The sequence below is a fragment of the Scyliorhinus canicula genome, chromosome 15 (assembly GCF_902713615.1).
Source record: "Scyliorhinus canicula chromosome 15, sScyCan1.1, whole genome shotgun sequence".
Taxonomy (NCBI): Eukaryota; Metazoa; Chordata; class Chondrichthyes; order Carcharhiniformes; family Scyliorhinidae; genus Scyliorhinus; species Scyliorhinus canicula.
In genome coordinates, this window is record NC_052160.1 from 86,557,019 (window position 1) to 86,575,797 (window position 18,779).

At 49.0% G+C, this 18,779-nt stretch overlaps 1 protein-coding gene across 2 annotated transcripts in view; it reads left to right on the top strand.

Moving 5' to 3' along the window:
• The first annotated feature begins 426 nt into the window (after positions 1-426).
• The window catches only part of si:ch211-105j21.9 (sialomucin core protein 24-like), an 83,023-nt gene continuing 64,670 nt past the window's right edge, over positions 427-18,779 (top strand). Inside the window, exon 1 of one of the 2 annotated variants that reach the window (XM_038820265.1) lies at positions 427-445. The gene's annotated coding sequence lies outside the window, so the exon portion shown is untranslated. Of the gene's footprint in view, positions 446-16,716; positions 16,917-18,779 lie in introns of those variants that run through there. The other variant, XM_038820264.1, reaches the window with a different exon arrangement.

Consider the following 18,779-nt stretch of genomic DNA (forward strand, 5'->3'; position numbering starts at 1 on the left):
TTGGTGGGGGGTGGGGGGAGGTGAAGGCAGCAGGATGAGGACCTCATTCTGAACAGATTAAACTTTAAAACCCTGACTACTGAACATTCAAAACAAAGAATAGAATCTCAAACAGGAACACAAGTTGGGTCACAGCCTTTGTCAAGAAGCATTATCGGTATGGAACTGACAGAGTGGAAATGTTCCATTGAAAGTATTCCACAAACCAACAGCAACCCAGCTCGCTGTGAGTTTACTGACACTGGGGCCTGGTATTTACTGCCTTCAGTACAATGACAATTTGTAATGCGTTACCGTAGCTCCCAGAATTCTGCCAGAGTTAACCCACCAGAGTTAACCCAATAATGGCAGGAATTCATTGCATGTGAAGACTACGTCACTGACAGCTGCACTCCCAGGACTTGCTTCTCAGGCATTCACTCCAATTGGTATCAAAAAAGTAAAGGTTTGTTTACAAATTCTGAACAATCAAATTTTACCAGATACAATTACCTTGTTTATTAACAGATTTATGTTTATGCTCATACCAATCCGGAGATGAACAGATTTACAGCTGCGAAGGTCAGGAGCGCACACTCAAGGCCGGGGGGGGGAGACATTTTCTGCTGAAGGCTGAGACAGGGGAGGTAAGTTGAACAAGGCAGAAAAGACAGTCTGAGTCTGGAATTGAGCCTCGGGATTTTTATCTTGGAGGTGGGAATCAGGAGTCGGAGTTGATGAACAGTCATCTTCACCTCAAAGGATGAGCAAGAAAAAATACAACTTATGACATAGCATTTCATTATGATTTGATTTAGATTCATCATGTGTACAGAGGTACAGTAAAAAGTATTATTTTGGGTCCAGTCCAGACAGATCATTCCATACATGAAAAACATAAGAAATACGATAAATACACAATGTAAATACATAGACATAGACATTGTGTGAAGCATATGGAGTGCTACTCAGTAGAGAAGATGCATAGAGTGATCAGTTCAGTACATAAGGGACGTCAGGTGGCAACCATGGAGTGAGTGGTCGCATAGGTGGTAGCTCCCGCTTGTGGCGGTCTTTTCGTGACCTTTGCCCCAGTTTGAAGTTTGCAAAGGTGTAGAAGTGTGAGCAGAAGAGAACGACCCCCTAGTTTATGGAGCGGCTGACCAGAAGTGCCTGAAAAAGAGCAAATGAGTTGCTTGAAGCAGGTGTGGTGCTGGCAACGCATGTGGAGATGGCGGAGGGCGGGGCCGGCACTGCCGGCTCAGTGGTTGACGGATCAGCTGGTGAGCTTCTTGAACGAGAAGTTCACTCAACAATGGAAGGAAAGTCTGGAGAACCTGGCCCGGGTGGTTAACTCGAGCAAGGCGGTGGTTGACCGCGTGGGGACGAGACTGGCAGCCCAGGGACAGGCGATCCAGAGGTTGAAGGAGCTGGCGGGGGAGCATGAAGAACAGTCTACCTTGCTGGCAGCGGAGATGGGACTGATGTGAAACCAGAAGGTGGAGGATCTGGTGAACCGGTCTCACAGACAGAACATTCGGATCGTGGGTTTTCAGAAGGGAAGTAAAGGAACAGATGCTCATGCATACGTGGAGAAGATGCTTGAGAAGCTACTTGGGGAAGGTGCATTTGACCGGCTGTTCGAAGTGGATCGAGCACATAGGGCTCTGATAGGCAAGCCCCAGGGGGGAAAGCCGCCACGGGTGATGGTGGTGCGATTGCGTCGGTTCCTTGATGAGGGGCGTATCATGAGATAGGCCCGGCAGATGAGGCATTGTGCCTGGGAAGGTGGCGAGATCCTTGTGCACCAAGACCTGGGTGCAGAGTTGGCTCAGAGGAGGGCGAGTTTCAACGAGGTTAAGATGGCGCCGGGAGTGTGTGAACCACTCCGGAATCCTCCGCACCTTCAGGGGCTAAGCTGGCGCTGGTGGGGTTGGCGCCGAAGGGCCTCTGCCGGCTGGCGCAAGTTGGCGCATGTGTGGGAGTGCCAGCGTGTGCTGGCGTAATCCCAGCGCATGCGCATGGGGGGGTACCTTTTCCGCGCTGTCTAGGGCCAGGGCGGACCGTTACACCGACCGGCACAGAGGGTAAGAGTGCCCCCATGGCACAGGCCCGCCGGCGGATCGGTGGGCTCCGATCGTGGACCAGGCCACCCCGGAGCCAGATCCCCGTGCGCCCCCAGGGACTCCGCAGGCAGCCCGCAGAGCCAGGTCCGCCGGTACGGACCTGGTGTATTTAATGCCGGCGGTACCCGCCAGAAACGGACGGCCACTCGGCCCATCGCAGGCCGGGGAATCGTCGGGGGGGAAGGGGGGGGCGCTGCTAACGGCCCCCAACCAGCGCGGTGCGATTCTCACCCCCACCGGAAAATCCAGCAGCCAGTGTCCCCGGCGGCGGGGCGGGATTCACGCTGCCCCCGGCGATTCTCCGGCCCAGCGGGGAGTCGGAAAATCCTGCCCGAGGTGTTGGGCGTCTTGGAAAATATTAAGGTGGATAAGTCCCCAGGGCTTGATGGGATTTACTCCAGAATACTGAAGGAGACAAGAGTGGAAATTGCTGAGGCCTTGACAGAAATCTTTGGATTCTCACTGTCTTCAAGTGATGTCCTGGAGGACTGGAGAATAGCCAATGCTGTTCCTTTGGTTCAGAAGGGTAGCAAGGATAATCCAGGGAATTACAGACCCGTGAGCCTTACGTCAGTGGTAGGGAAATTACTGGAGAGAATTCTTCGAGACAGGATTTATTCCCATTTGGAAGCAAGTGAGGCAGCATGGTTTTGTGAAGGGGTGGTTGTGTCTCACAAACTTGGACCAGAGTTTTTTGAGGAGGTCACAAAGATGATTGATGCAGGTAGGACAGTGGATGTTGTCTATATGGACTTCAGTAAGGCCTTTGACAAGGTCCCTCATGGTAGACTGGTACAAAAGGTGAAGTCACACGGGATCAGAGGTGAGCTGGCAAGATGGATACAGAACTGGCTAGGTCATAGAAGGCAGAGAGTAGCAATGGAAGGGTGCTTTTCTGTTTGGAGGGCTGTGACTAGTGGTGTTCCGCAGGGATCAGTGCTGGAACCTTTGCTGTTCATAGTATATGTAAATGATTCGGAGGAAAATGTAACTGGTCTGATTAGTAAGTTTGCAGACGACACAAAGGTTAGTGGAATTGTGGATAGCGATGAGGACTGTCTATGCAGCAGGATTTAGATCGTTTGGAGACTTGGGCGGCGAGATGCCAGATGGAGTTTAATCTGGACAAATGTGAGGTAATGCATTTTGGAAGGTCTAATGCAGGTAGGGAATATACAGTGAATGGTAGAACCCTCAAGAGCATTTACAGTCAGAGTGATCTTGGAGTACAGGTCCACAGGTCACTGAAAGGGGCAACACAGGTGGAGAAGGTAATCAAGAAGGCATACGGTATGCTTGCCTTCGTTGGCTGGGGCATTGAGTATAAAAATTGGCAAGTCATGTTGTAGCTGCATAGAACCTTAGTTCTGCCACACTTGGAGTATAGTGTTCAATTCTGGTTGCCACACTACCAGAAGGATGTGAAGGTTTTTGAGAGGGTTCAGAAGACATTTACCTGGTATGGAGGACATTAGCTATGAGGAGAGGTTGAATAAACTTGGTTTGCTCTCACTGGAACGAAGGAGGTTGAGGGGCGACCTGATGGAGGTCTACAAAATTATGAGAGGCATAGACAGAGTGGATAGTCAGAGACTTTTTTCCAGGGTAGAGGGGTCAATTACTAGGGGGTGTAGAATTAAGGTGCGAGGGGCAAGAGATGTACGAGGTAAGATTTTTACACAGAGGGTGGTGGGTGCCTGGAACTCGCTGCCAGAGGAGGTGGTGGAAACAGGGACGATAGTGACGTTTTAAGGGGCATCTTGACAAATACATGAATAGGATGGGAATAGGGGGATACCGACCCCGGAAGTGTAGAAGATTTTAGTTTAGAGTCTAAACTAAATGTCTAAACCACTGATGTTCAGCTCACCCCCCACTGCGCTTCTGTGAACTAGCCCATCAAGCTAGCCTGGCAGCTCCTGCTCCTGGCGCCTAGCATCAAAGAACAAAGAAAAGTACAGCATAGGAACAGGCACTTCGGCCCCCCAAGCCTGTGCCAACCATGCTTTCGTCTAAACTTTAGACTTTTGACCCACTATGGTCGGGTCATCAGCAAACGTGTAGATGGAGTGGAGCCAAATTTTGCCACACAATTGTGTGTATACACGGAGCATAGTGGGGGCTTAGTACGCAGCCTTGCGAGGCCCGGATATTGAGGCCCAGCGTGGAAGAGGTGTTATTTATCCTCACTGATTGTGGTCTATGGGTCAGGAAATCAAGGATCCAGTTGCAGAGGTAAGAGCCAAATCCTAGGTTTTGGAGTTTGGGATATGAACTTGGGTGGGATTATGGTGCTAAAGGCAGAGCAGTAGTCAATGAATAGGAGTCTGATGTAGGCGTCCTTGTTGTCAAGGTGCCCCAGGGAAGAGTATAGGGCCAGGGTGATGATGACTGCTGTGGACCAATTGTGGCGGTATGCGAATTGCTGGGTGCGAGGATGGAGGCATTCTAATTTGGAGTTGATGAGTCTCATGACCAACCTATGAAGCACTTCATAATGATAGATGTCAAGGCCACCTGATGGTACCTGATGGTATTCGTTGAGGCAGCTTGCCTGGTTCATCTTTGGCACTGGTATGATGGTGGTCTTCTTGAAGCAGGTGGGAACCTCGGAATGGATTGGGGAGAAGTTTAAGATGTCCGCGAAACACCCGCCAGTTAGTCTGCGCAGGATCTGAGCGCACAACCAGTGACTCTGTCAAGCAAGACCCGCTGTTATCGAGGTTGCGCTTTCAAGTAGGCCAATTTGACGGTCGGTATGTCTGAGGCTGTTGGGGCAGTTGACAACGGTTTGTTGGTTTCGTACTCAAAACGAGCAGAGAATGCATTGAGTTCATCGGGGAGGGGTGCGCTATTGCCGTAGATTCTACTCGGTTCTGTTTTGTAGCCCGTTATGTTGTTTAAACGTTGCACAACCAACGAGAGTCTGTGACGTTAGTATGTGACTCTAGCTTAGTCTGGTATTGTCTCTTAGCGTCCCTGATGGCTTTGCAGAGCCATATGACACGTGAAACTGATATCACCTTTTGAACTTACTTGCCATATAGTTATGGTTCCTGATATGATTAATAACCACAAACTATGGTTCACTCGTAGTTCTCGGCACCTCTGAGCTGGTGCTGCCTTCTAAAACTAGGCTATTCATTGAAAGTTCCACTATGAAGCCTACAAGGTTGGGAGAGGTGGGTGTGGGCTTCTGATGAAAATTGTTACCATCAGGTACGGGGGTGAGAATCCCGGAATCAGATCCCACCTGCCATTTATAAAGCCCCACTTGACCGTACATTGGGTTGGGAAAACCTGGCCCTCGGTTCGCCAGAAACGCTCATGAATGGCGGCCAATAGAACATAGAACATTACAGCACAGTACAGGCCCTTCGGCCCTTGATGTTGCGCCGACCTGTGAAACCACTCGAAAGCCCATCGACACTATTCCCTTATCATCCATATATTTATCCAATGACCATTTAAATGCCCTTAATGTTGGCGAGTCCACTACTGTTGCAGGCAGGGCATTCCACGCTCTTACTACTCTCTGAGTAAAGAACCTACCTCTGACATCTGTCCTATATCTATCTCCCCTCAATTTAAAGCTATGTCCCCTCGTGCTAGCCATCACCATCCGAGGAAAAAGGCTCTCACTGTCCACCCTATTTAATCCTCTGATCATCTTGTATGCCTCTATTAAGTCACCTCTTAACCTTCTTCTCTCTAACAAAAACAGCCTTAAGTCCCTCAGCCTTTCCTCATAAGATCTTCCCTTCATACCAGGCAACATCCTGGTAAATCTCCTCTGCACCCTTTCCAATGCTTCCACATCCTTCCTATAATGCGGCGACCAGAACTGCACACAATACTCCAAATGCGGCCGCACCAGAGTTTTGTACAGCTGCAACATGACCTCATGGCTCCGAAACTCAATCCCTCTACCAATAAAAGCTAACACATCGTACGCCTTCTTTACAACCCTATCAATCTGGGTGGCAACTTTCAGGGATCTATGTACATGGACACCGAGATCTCTCTGTTCCTCCACACTACCAAGAATCTTACCATTAGCCCAGTGCTCTGTCTTCCTGTTATTCCTTCCAAAATGAATCACCTCACATTTTTCTGCATTAAACTCCATTTGCCACCTGTCAGCCCAACACTGCAGCGTATCTATGTCCCTCTGTAACCTGCAACATCCTTCCGCACTGTCCACAACTCCACCGACTTTAGTGTCATCTGCAAATTTACTCACCCATCCTTCTACGCCTTCCTCCAGGTCATTTATAAAAATGACAAACAGCAGTGGCCTCAAAACAGATCCTTGTGGTACACCACTAGTAACTGAACTCCAGGCTGAACATTTCCCATCAAACACCATCCTCTGTCTTCTTACAGATAGCCAATTTCTGATCCAAACTGCTAAATCACCCTGAATCCCATGCCTCCGTATTTTCTGCAATAGCCTGCCATGGGGAACCTTATTAAACGCTTTACTGAAATCCATATACACATCAACTGCTTTACCCTCCTCCATCTGTTTGGTCACCTTCTCAAAGAACTCAATAAGGTTTGTGAGGCATGACCTACCCTTCACAAAATCGTGTTGACTATCCCTAATCAAATTATTCCTTTCTAGATGATTATAAATCCTATCTCTTATAAACCTTTCCAAGACTTTGCCCACAACAGAAGTAAGGCTCACTGGTCTAGAGTTACCGGGGTTGTCTCTACTCCCCTTCTTGAACAAGGGGACAACATTTGCGATCCTCCAGTCTTCTTGCACTATTCCTGTAGACAATGACAACATAAAGATCAAAGCCAAAGGCTCAGCAATCTCCTCCCTAGCTTCCCAGAGGATCCTAGGATAAATCCCATCCGGCCCAGGGGACTTATCTATTTTCACACTTTCTAATTGCTAACACCTCCACCTTATGAACCTCAAGCCCTTCTAGTCTCATAGCCTGTATCTCAGTATTCTCCTCGACAACATTATCTTTTTCCTGCGTGAATACTGATGAAAAATATTCATTTAGCACCTCTCCTATCTCCTCGGACTCCACGCACAACTTCCCACTACTGTCCTTGACTGGCCCTACTCTGACTCTAGTCATTCTTTTATTCCTGACATACCTATAGATTATCATAGAATTTACAGTGCAGAAGGATGCCATTCGGCCCATCAAGTCTGCACCGGCTCTTGGAAAGAGCACCCTCCCCAAGGTCAACACCTCCACCCTATCCCCATAACCCAGTAACCCCACCCAACATTAAGGGCAATTTTGGACACTAAGGGCAATTTATCATGGCCAATCCACCTAACCTGCACATCTTTGGACTGTGGGAGGAAACCGGAGCACCTGGAGGAAACCCACGCACACACAGGAAGGATGTGCAGACTCCGCACAGATAGTGACCCAAGCCGGAATCGAACCTGGGACCCTGGAGCTGTGAAGCGATTGTGCTATCCACAATGCTACCGTGCTGCCCTTCCACAATGTTACCGTGCTGCCCTATAGAAAGCTTTAGGGTTATCGTTGATCCTACCTGCCAAAGACTTCTCATGTCCCCTCCTAGCTCTTCTTAGCTCTCTCTTTATGTCCTTCCTAGCTAACTTGTAACTCTCGAGCGACCTAACTGAACCTTCACGTCTCATCTTTACATAAGCCTCCTTCTTCCTCTTGATAAGTGATTCAACTACTTTAGTAAAGCACGGTTCCCTCGCTCGACCACTTCCTCCCTGCCTGACAGGTACATACTTATCAAGGACACGCAGTAGCTGTTCCTTGAACAAGCTCCGCATTTCCATTGTGCTCATCCCCTGCATTTTCCTCCCCATCCTATGCACCCTAAGTCTTGCCTCATCGCATCATAATTGCCTTTCCCCCAGCTATAACTCTTCCCCTGCAGTATATACTTATCCCTTTCCATTGCTAAAGTAAACGTAACTGAATTGTGGTCACCATCACCAAAGTGCTCACCTACCTCCAAATCTGATACCTGTCCTGGTTCATTACCCAGTACCAAATCCAATGTGGCCGTGCCTCTCGTTGGCCTATCTACATACTGTGTCAGGAAACCCTCCTGCACACATTGGACAAAAACTGACCCATCTAAAGTACTCGATCTATAGTGTTTCCAGTCAATATTTGGAAAGTTAAAGTCCCCCATAACAACTACCCTGTTACTTTCGCTCCTATCCAGATAGGATATAACTTATATACAGGTCCGACACACCTTATATATAACTTATATACAGGTCCGACACACCTTTCGCTCCTATCCTATCTTTGCAATCCTTTCCTCTACATCTCTGGAACTTTTTGGAGGCCTATAGAAAACTCCCAACAGGGTGTCCTCTCCTCTCCTGTTTCTAACCTCAGCCCATACTACGTCAGTAGACGAGTCCTCATCAAACGTCCTTTCTGCCACCGTAATACTGTCCTTGACTAACAATGCCACCCTTCCCCCTCCTTTACCACCTTCCCTGAGCTTCCTGAAATATCTAAACCCGGAACCTGCAACAACCATTCCTGCCCCTGCTCTAGCCATGTCTCCGAAATAGCCACAACATTGAAGTCCCAGGTACTAACCCATGCTGCAAGTTCACCCACCTTATTCCGGATGCTCCTGGCATTGAAGTAGACACACTTTAAACCACCTTCCTGCCTGCCAGTACACTCCTGCAACCTTGAAACCTTACGCATGACCTCACTACTTTCAACCTCCTGTATATTGGAGCTACAATTCAGGTTCCCAACCCCCTGCTGAATTAGTATAAACCCTCCCGAAGAGCATGAGCAAATTTCCCCCCCAGGATATTGGTACCCATCTGGTCCAGGTGTAGACCATCCCATTTGTAGAGGTCCCACCTACCCCAGAATGAGCCCCAATTATCCAAGTATCTGAAACCCTCCCCCCTCCACCATCCCTGTAGCCACGTGTTCAACTGCTCTCTCTCCCTATTCCTCGTCTCGCTAGCACGTGGCATGGGTAACAACCCAGAGATAATAACTCTGTTCTAGCTCCAAGTTTTCACCCTAGCTCCCTGAATTCTTGCCTTACATCCCTATCCCTTTTCCTACCTATGTCGTTGGTGCCTATGTGGACCATGACTTGGGGCTGCTCCCCCTCCCCCTTAAGGATCCCGAAAACACGATCCGAGACATCACGGACCCTGGCACCTGGGAGGCAACACACCAACAGTGAGTCTCTCTCGTTCCCACAGAATCTCCTATCTATCCCCCTAACTGTGGAGTCTTCAATGACTAATGCTCTATTCCTCTCCCCCTTCCCTCTGAGCAACAGGGACAGACTCTGTGCCAGAGACCTGTATCCGATGGCTAACCCCTGGTAAGTCACTCCCCACCAGTATCCAAAGCAGTATACTTGTTACTAAGGGGAACGACCACAGGGGATTCCTGTACTGACTGCCCGTAGTGTCCTAAAAAGTAAAGGTTGGTTGGGGGGGGGGGGGTTGTTGGGTTACGGGTATAGGGTGGATACGTGGGTTTGAGTAGGGTGATCATTGTTCGGCGCAACATTGAGGGCCGAAGGGCCTGTTCTGTGCTGTACTGTTCTATTCTATCTATCCCAGCCCCTCTCACTGTCACCCATCTAACTTCATTCTTCGGAGTAACTACATCCCTGAAGTTTCTATCTATGACCACCCCAGCCTCCTGAATGATCCGAAGTTCATCCAACACCAGCTCCAGTTCCTTAACGTGTTTTCTTAGGAGCTGGAGATGGGTGCACTTCCCACAGGTGAAATCAGCAGGGACACTGACGGCGTCCCTCAGCTCAAACATTCTGCAGGAGGAACATTGCACTGCCTTCCCTGCCATCCCCTCTAGATAAAATAAGGAAAAGAAAGGAAGAGCTTACCTGATATTCACTCAACCCCTTAGGTTAGAGGAGGTGGAAGGATGGGGGACACTACAAGTGTAGTGTCTCAGGTTAAGCAACCGCCCAACTTATATACAGGTCCGACACACCTTCCCAGAAATCCCCACGGCTGACTTCCGGTTTCCTGCTGCTCTGAAACAACAAAAAAAACAACTCCAAAAAAAAAATTTAGTTAAAAAACAAAGGCCGCTTCTCCTGAAAGGTAAGTTTTTAAAGCGGGAAACTTACCTTCCCGACATACCCCTGGTACTGCTCTCGCTTCTACCGCTGAAAAACTGAAGGACGCTTCTCCTGAATGTCAGAACAAGGAACTGGTTAAAACCAGGCATCTGAGTGGCCCATTGTACTTCGGATGGATCAATCAGATCAAATGTCTTGGGCTTTGATGGGATCCCCCGTTTTGGCAGCAGAGCCCTCACGCCCACGGATTTTCCCAAAGATGTGAGGTACCTGTAGTGATCTGTACATCTGTACACACATCTGCACATACACCAGGGATTGCAGCACAGATGTAACAGCCACAGCACCACTAGAAGGCAGCATCAGAGACGGGTATAAAGGGTCGAGGCCAAGGCAGAATCCGCCTCTTTGAGAAGCACAGAGCTAGGGAGCAGCAGCAGACAGAGACAGCTCAGCAGAGGCAGCTTACCTTAGCTTCACTGGTCATACCTCTTGACTGTTTTACATCTAGTTGAGCTCTGGAAGCAGAACGAACCCTTTGAATAAAATGTTTGTGTTATCTGTAAGTCTACAGTCTTTATTCAGACTTAGAGAATAACATATAGTGCCAGGAGGGATTTCTGCAAGCTAGCTAGACACCAGCAAGAGAAGAGGACTTAAACCAGACGTTTGACCAAGGAAGGCCTCGCAGCATTCGGACCCTTCAGATACCAATCGGCACGATGGACCCAATTCAACCTTCACGCCTGCTCAACACCACTGGTAATATGCATTCCAATTGGAAACTTATATCTCGAAGCTAAGGATCTAAGCTCAGCGTCTGATGCCAGGAAGATAGCCTTGCTCTTATCCCTGGCTGGGCCTCAGGCATTAGAAATATATAATTCCTTTACCTACCTGGGAAGGGAGGACAAGGGCAAGCTGGAAATAATCATCAAAAAATTTGAAACCCAACCCAGCTCACTGGGCTAAATCGCCGTCTTTTAAAGCAGACCAAGCAGGCCAGCAACATAGTTCGATTCCTGTACCAGCCTCCCCGGACAGGCACCGGAATGTGGCAACTAGGGGCTTTTCACAGTAAATTCATTGAAGCCTACTCGTGACAATAAGTGATTTTCATTTTCATGTCAATGAGATATTTGAAAGATTAAAGTTCACCAGGCGCTTGCAAAAACTGGCAGAATATGGTGAAGGAAAGATGCAAACACATGCCTTATATAATAATGTGTTCAAGTATAACAGTGTCTGCAAGGCCAGCAAGGACAACAAACCGTTGTCAACTGCCCAGCAGCCTCGGACACACCCATACCTACTGTCACAGCATCAGAAGTCAGATCGGCTTTCTTGAAAGTTAATCCATGGAAAACAACCGGTCCTAAAGGAGCCCTTGGTCATTCACTCAGATCCTGCATGGACCAACTGGCGGGTGTGTTCGTGGACAACTTCAACCTCCCCCTACTCCGTTCCAAGGTTCCCATCTGCTTCAAGAAGATCACCATCATGCTGGTGCCAAAGAACCAGGCAACGTGCCTCAACGACTACCGTCCTGTGGCCTTGACATCGATCATTATGAAATGCTTCGAGAGGTTGGTCATGAGACACATCAACTCCCGGAATGTCAAGATCCACTGCTATTCACATACTGCCACAACCGGTCCACAGCAGACACTATCTCTCTGGCCCTACACTCATCCCTGGAGCATCTTGACAACAAGGACTCCTACGTCAGACCTCTATTCATTGACTTCAGCTCCGCCTTCAACACCATAATCCTAGCCAAGCTCATATCAAATCTCAGAAACCTGGGACTTGGGTCCTCACTCTGCAATTGGATCCTCGACTTCCTGACCCATAGACCACAATCAGTAAGGATAAACAACATCTCCTCCATGATAGTCCTCAATACCAGGGCACTACAAAGCTGCATACATAGCCCTCTACTACACTCCCTATACACACACAACTGTGCAGCAAAATACAGTTCCAACTCCATCTGCAAGTTTGATGACACGACCGTAATGGATTAGATCTTGAACAACGATGAGTCAGAGTACAGGAGGGAGATAGAGAACCGAGTGGAGTGGTGTAATGGGGCTGGTTTAGCTCACTGGGCTAAATCGCTGGCTTTTAAAGCAGACCAAGCAGGCCAGCAGCACGGTTCGATTCCCGTACCAGCCTCCCTGGACAGGCGCCGGAATGTGGCGACTAGGGGCTTTTCACAGTAACTTCATTGAAGCCTACTTGTGACAATAAGGGATTTTCATTTCATTTCATTAATGACAACAATCTCTCCCTCAATGTCAGAAAAACTAAGGAGCTGCTCCTTGATTTCAGAAAGCAAAGTATCGTACTCACCCCTGTCGGCGTCAACGGTGCTGAGGTGGAGATGGTTGACAGCTTCAAATTCCTAGGTGTACACATCACCAACAATCTGGCCTGGTCAACCCATGTTGCGCTATAACCAAGAAAGCACAACAACGGCAATACTTTCTCAGGAAACTAAGGAAATTTGGCATGTCCACGTTGACTCTTACCAACTTTTACAGATGCACCATAGAACGCATCCTATCTGGCTGCATCACAGCCTGGTATGGCAACTGCTCACCCAGGGCTGCAAGAGGTCAGAGAGTCGTGAACACAACCTAGTTCATCACACAAACCCACCTCCCATCCATTGACTCTGATTTCACCTCCCGTTGCCTCGGGAAATCAGGTAGCATAATCAAAGACCCCTCCCATCCAGGGTATTCTCTTTTCCAACCTCTTCCATCAGGCAGAATATACAAAAGTCTGCGACCAGGCACTAACAGATTCACAAAGAGCTTCTTCCTCACTGCTGCCAGACTCCTGAATGGTCCATTTATGGACTGAATTGATCTCTCCACACGTCTTCTCTTCTGTGTGGCACTACACTCCGTATGCTTCACCTTATGTCTATGTATTTACATTATGTATCTATCGCATGCCCTATGTTTTTCATGTATGGAACGATCTGACTGGACAGTACGCAGAACAATACTTTTCACTGTACCTTGGTACACATGACAATGAATCTAAATCTAAAATCTACATCTATGATTTGCTCAAGCATTACTTATAGGTCATCGCTCAACTTGGAAGGTTAGTTGCAATTGTGGGCTAACGTGAGGAATTCAGCCTCTGAAAAATTACAGCTGGTCCATAAATCCAAACAGCTCATAATTGAAATTAGGATGTTCACCAAGTGACAGTGAGAGAAAACAGGATTCACATTCTGGGATTGAGAATATCCCATATCCAAGGACTGGGCTACACTACTCACTTGGTTAATTAGAACCAACCAGTTTGCCGTTGTGAGGCTGGCCACAGAATCATTGGAATTAACAATTCAGTCCTTTTTAGGGAAAAGAAGTTTATGTGATATAGAGTGCGTGGATCTTAGGTCTCGTTGCGCTCTCGCTCTCGCGGCAGAGGCTAAAAACAAGAACCATGCCAATTGCCAAACAGATTGCGATGCAACCAGTCTGCTCCCGTAGGCGAAACCGGGATCCCGCTGTAGCATGGCGAGAAACTAATTATCACCACTTAAGCCCCATTTCTATACAATTAACGGGAGCGACCTTCTGCAGGGGTGACCCGTCATGGGAGGATGAGAGGTGCTTTGGGGCAACCACGCACAGCACAACAATGCCAATCCCTGGATCATGTGTACCCATTCCAGGGGCAAGCCTTGTCCCTTCCCGTCTGTCATCTGACCATCGATAACCCCCATCGACTGCTGAAGCCTCTGACTGTGTGGCTGAAGGCTATTGCTAATATGGACTTGGCTATCATGGTTAAGTGACCACTTCACACAACCCAGGTGGATTTCCGTAGGTGGGCGGGCCATGTGGCATGTGGGAATCATTGCCTTTGCATCCCAATCAGTCTGTGATGCCTGGACAGTGTGCCTGAACATGCAGGGGGCAACACCGCATACGCAACAGCCAACAGCCGACCACCCAGGGGATGGGACACAGCTCTGGGGACATGTCCATGGCCGGAAGGTGGGTCAGTGCCATGGAGAGGGGGCCAGTACAAGGCCCAGGTGACATTCTAAGTGGCTGTCCAAGGTATAGGATGTGGGGTCCGATGAGAGGGGCCCACTGCAGCCGGGAGTGCATGGGCAGGGTGTTCGAGGTGAAAGGGAGTGGGGGGATTAATGGGGGAATGTAGGGCCCCTGGGTGGGAGCTACTGCTATTTGTCAGTGTAACACCCTCTCCCAATGCCTTATAGATATTGAATGGTTTGGATGGTATTTGGGACTCCGCTGAACTTGCCCTAGTGGTGTTGCTGCTAGGACAGGTGGCCAGACGGCGGAGTCGGCGGCAACAGTAGTGCCTGAAGATGCTCAAAACGGCGGCCTATGTGCCGGACCCCGCCCCACACCCTGAGGACCAAGCCGCCTATCAGGCCAGGGAGAGACCCAGAGGAGAAGACCCCTGACTGCCCATTGTGTACAGGCATCGCTAATCGTTTGAACAAATGATGGACAGCGCATGTCGCAGGTGGCTCCGCCTCAACAAAGTGATGGTGCGGCACCTGTTCCATGTCCTCATGGACCGAGCAGAACATGGAGGAGGACACCCGCTCCTGGTGGCCACCAAGGTCACTGCAGTCCTGAACCTTTATGCCACGGGATCATTCCAGGGCTCAAGCAGGGACCTGTGTCGCATTCCTCAAGCCACAGCCCACAGGTACATCCGGCAGGTCACAGATGCCCTGTTTCCCTGGGCTAAAACTATATAAGCTTTGACATGGACCAAGCCCAAGTAGATGCCCAGTCAGCAGGATTCTATACCATCGCCGGGATGCCCCAGGTCCAGGGGCTGATAGACTGCACGCATGTCGCCTTGTGCTCACCGGGCCATCATGTGCCCTACATGAACAGGAAGGGGTTCTACTCCCCAAATACGTTTGGCACCACATGTAGGTCACGCACATGTGTGCACGTTTCCCAGTGAGTGTTCTTGACAGCTACATCCTGGGGCGATTAGTCATCCCTCGCCTCTTTGAGGACCACCCCAGGATGGGTGGCTGGCTCTTGGGGATAAGTGGTAGCCGCTGAGGGCCGAGCTAATGACGCCTGTACAGAGGCCGGAGACCAATGCGAAGATCCGATACAATGAGGCCCAAGTGACCACCGGTCTGTCATTGAGCGGTGCATCGGTCTGCTCAAAATGCAGTTTCAATGCCTCAACCGCTCCGGTGGTACCCTGCAGTACACCCCCGGAGGGTCCCCCGCTTTGTGGTGGTCTGCTGTGTCCTCCACAACCTGGCACAGCAGCGGGTTAACAGCTGGAGGTTGAGGATGAGGAACATGTGGCCACCGAGGAGGAGGAGGACGAGGATGATAAGGTGTGCAGGACCAGCAGGGGCTGGAGGACCATCTCCGGAGGAACCGGAGGACCAGATGGAGGTTGCAGGACAGACGGCAGGGCAAGGAATGGGCAAGCTCAGAGGGCCAGGGAGGCCCTCATACTCGTCCACTTCACTTAGGATGTAGTCATTAATATCTTACCCAACCCCACACCCATATTCCGCCCTCCCAGGATATGTGTCACATCACTCCAGGTTGCTGGGACCGTGTCGGTACCATCAGCGGGTCATTGTCGAGAGCAGGGGGGTTGATGATAACCCGCAGAGAACTGAGTGCCAGTGCTCCACAATCTATGTCATAGCCTGACCCCTGCCTGTCTCCTGAGTGCTCGCGCACACCCATCACCTGCACACAGTGTGCCTGGGGATGGGGAGATTCATGGAGCGATCGGCCCTCATTGCAGAAGAAAATGACAGAGGTGTCATACTGGTTATGCTCAAGGGTTTTTAATGTGTCACAGGTGTCCCAGTTGTCTGATTATTTTCTGTTAAAATGTCAAGAACAGAAAAAAAAATTTGCTTTTGCTTTGGATCTCTGCACTGTTATACCTCAGGTAGCATTCATTGAGAAACTATGAAATTTCTCTCAGTCATCCACTCTGTCGCTCTTGTTCGTTGTCCTCTAGACAGGAGGAGAGAAAAAACAGAGACAAATTAAAACAGCCGAGACTAATAAACCGTGAACTGGTTTGTAACAACAAACCAGTTATTACAATGTATTGAAGGATTGGTTTGTTTTGAAAGCTTATTTGTATGAAGGATAGTTACTATAATTTCATACAGTTCTTTATATCATCTTTTTGACTCATTAGATTTCACTGCCCCCAAAAACTATGGGAGAACTAATGTCAATATACCTACACTGTTCCTCACTGTCGAGGAAAATATTTGCTTTTGCTGCTATTTTCTTCCCACCGAGCAATCTTTTTCCCAGTAAGTCAAGCAAACCGAAACCTGGCGGCTCGATTGTTAAAATTACTGAACCAATAGTATAAAATTTCAACTCAGGTGTATCGTTCTCGGCGGTTGTCATGGTGAAACACATCCAATTCCATGGCACTCCCTTCTGGTTACGTAGAACCAGTTCTCATTTGCTCTCCTCCCTCCCTCCCTTCCTCTCTCTCTCTCTCTCTCATGCAACCTCTGGGGAGTGAGAACAATGAAATGCCCCGGAAATGACAGCAAGGCAGAACTTGTTAGTACTCTCGTAGTGAGGCCAGGTAATGTGGTTTACAGTCGAGTCATAGGTTCACCTTTCTTCAGCAACTTTAACACTTCATAAAACCAACTAAATCCGGCAGCAGAGGATTGCATGCAACTCTACCAGCTTAGCAATTGAGGTGAGTTTGCTGTGGAACTTATTTTAACTTTTAAATCAACGGGAAATTATAGGTAATCTATAACTGCCTATCTATCTTTTATGGGTGTGACCATAAACAACAAGTAGACTGTTTAATAACTAGTGAGAGTTATATCAGAATAAAGGCTTTCAAATTAAAATTTCAGTGGCTTAAATAGTCCACAATGAAGTGTTCCCATTTTTTTGGCCTGTTCGATAGTGTTTGTAGATCTGGTAAAGATTGGGGGAGGGAAGTTCGAAATATTTATAAATAACATGTTAATCAGTCTTGTTAAAAGCTTCGAAGGTCAGTTTGTTCAGTGATTTTGCTGATAGTGTTTCCCTTGGACACAAATGGAATATTATCCGGCCTCTCACTCTCATTCTGAACTGTGTGTTGCACTGTTCTGTTCAATACAGACATATCATTACTGTAGAAATCAGTTAATAATTAACAAGAAAAATCATGAACACAGGTCTTTGAATTTAGTTGCAAATAAAAACTATTATTAACTCCCCGTGTCTGCGTCGGTCTCACCCCCACAACACAAAAGATGTTCAGGGTGGGTGGATTGGCCACGCTAAATTATCCCTTTATTGGAAAAAAAATAATTGAGTACTCTAAATTTATAAAACAAACTATTATTAAATGGAAGGCCAAAACATTGTGAGAAATTATTGTGAGTGTCCAATTTTAGACCAGGTTAGAAATACGGAAGTGCAACTTGTCTTTTACAATTTTAAGTGATTTTATTCTATTGGAACGGAGGCAGTATATTTGGTTGAGAAACATTATTTTAAACATTGAACTACAGATCAATATATTATTGCACCATCTGTACTTTGGTGTAGTTGTGTTTAGTTATTGAAATAAATTTTGTAGGAGAATTAAAGCTCAATACCGACAATCTTAATGACAAATTATTTCAAGTGTTCTCAGACATAAGGGCTGAGATTCTCCCTTACCCGGCGAGGTGGGGGGTCCTGGCGTGATAGAGTGACATGAACCACTCCAGCGTCGGGCCGCCCCAAAGGTGCAGAAGTCTCCGCACCTTTAGGGGCCAAGCCCGAACATTCAGGGGCTAGGCCCGCGCCGGAGTGGTTGGCGCTCCGCCGGCTGGTGTGGAAGGCCTCTAGTGCCACGCCAGCCGGGGCCGAAGGGACTTTGCCGGCCGGCGGAAGTCCGCGCATGCGCCGGAGCGTCAGCGGCTGCTGACGTCATCCCCGTGCATGCGCAGGGGAGGGGGTCACTTCTGCCTCCGCCATGGTGAAGACTATGGCGAAGGCGGAAGGAAAAGAGTGCCCCCACGGCACAGGCCCGCCCGCCGATCGGTGGGCCCCGATTGCGGGTCAGGCCACCGTGGGGGCACTCCCCGGGGCCAGATCGCCCCGTGCCCCCCCCCCCTAGGACCCCGGAGCCCGCCCGCGCCACCTGCTCCCGTCGGTAAGGTAGGTGATTTGATCCACACCAGCGGGAGAGGCTTGACAGCGGCGGGACTTTGGCCCATCGCGGGCCAGAGAATCGCTGGGGGGGGTGGGGGGGGGGGGGGGGGTGGCCTGCCGACCGGCGCGGCGCGATTCCCGCCCCCGCCGAATCTCTGGTGGCGGAGACTTCAGGATACGGCGGGGGTGGGATTGGCGCCGGCCCCCGGCGAATCTCCGACCCAGCGGGGGGGTCGGAGAATTCCGCCCCAGGAAACAAATAATGGACATGCAGGAGCCTTTGTGCTGAGTATCAGTGGAGGCATTTTGGTTTCTTGTACTTGTAATGCGTACGGTGTTATTGGGGAGAAAAAAATGGGGCTTGTCCTCAAACCACTCACACCCAGAACAAGTCATCGCATGACACAAGGCAGAAAATTGT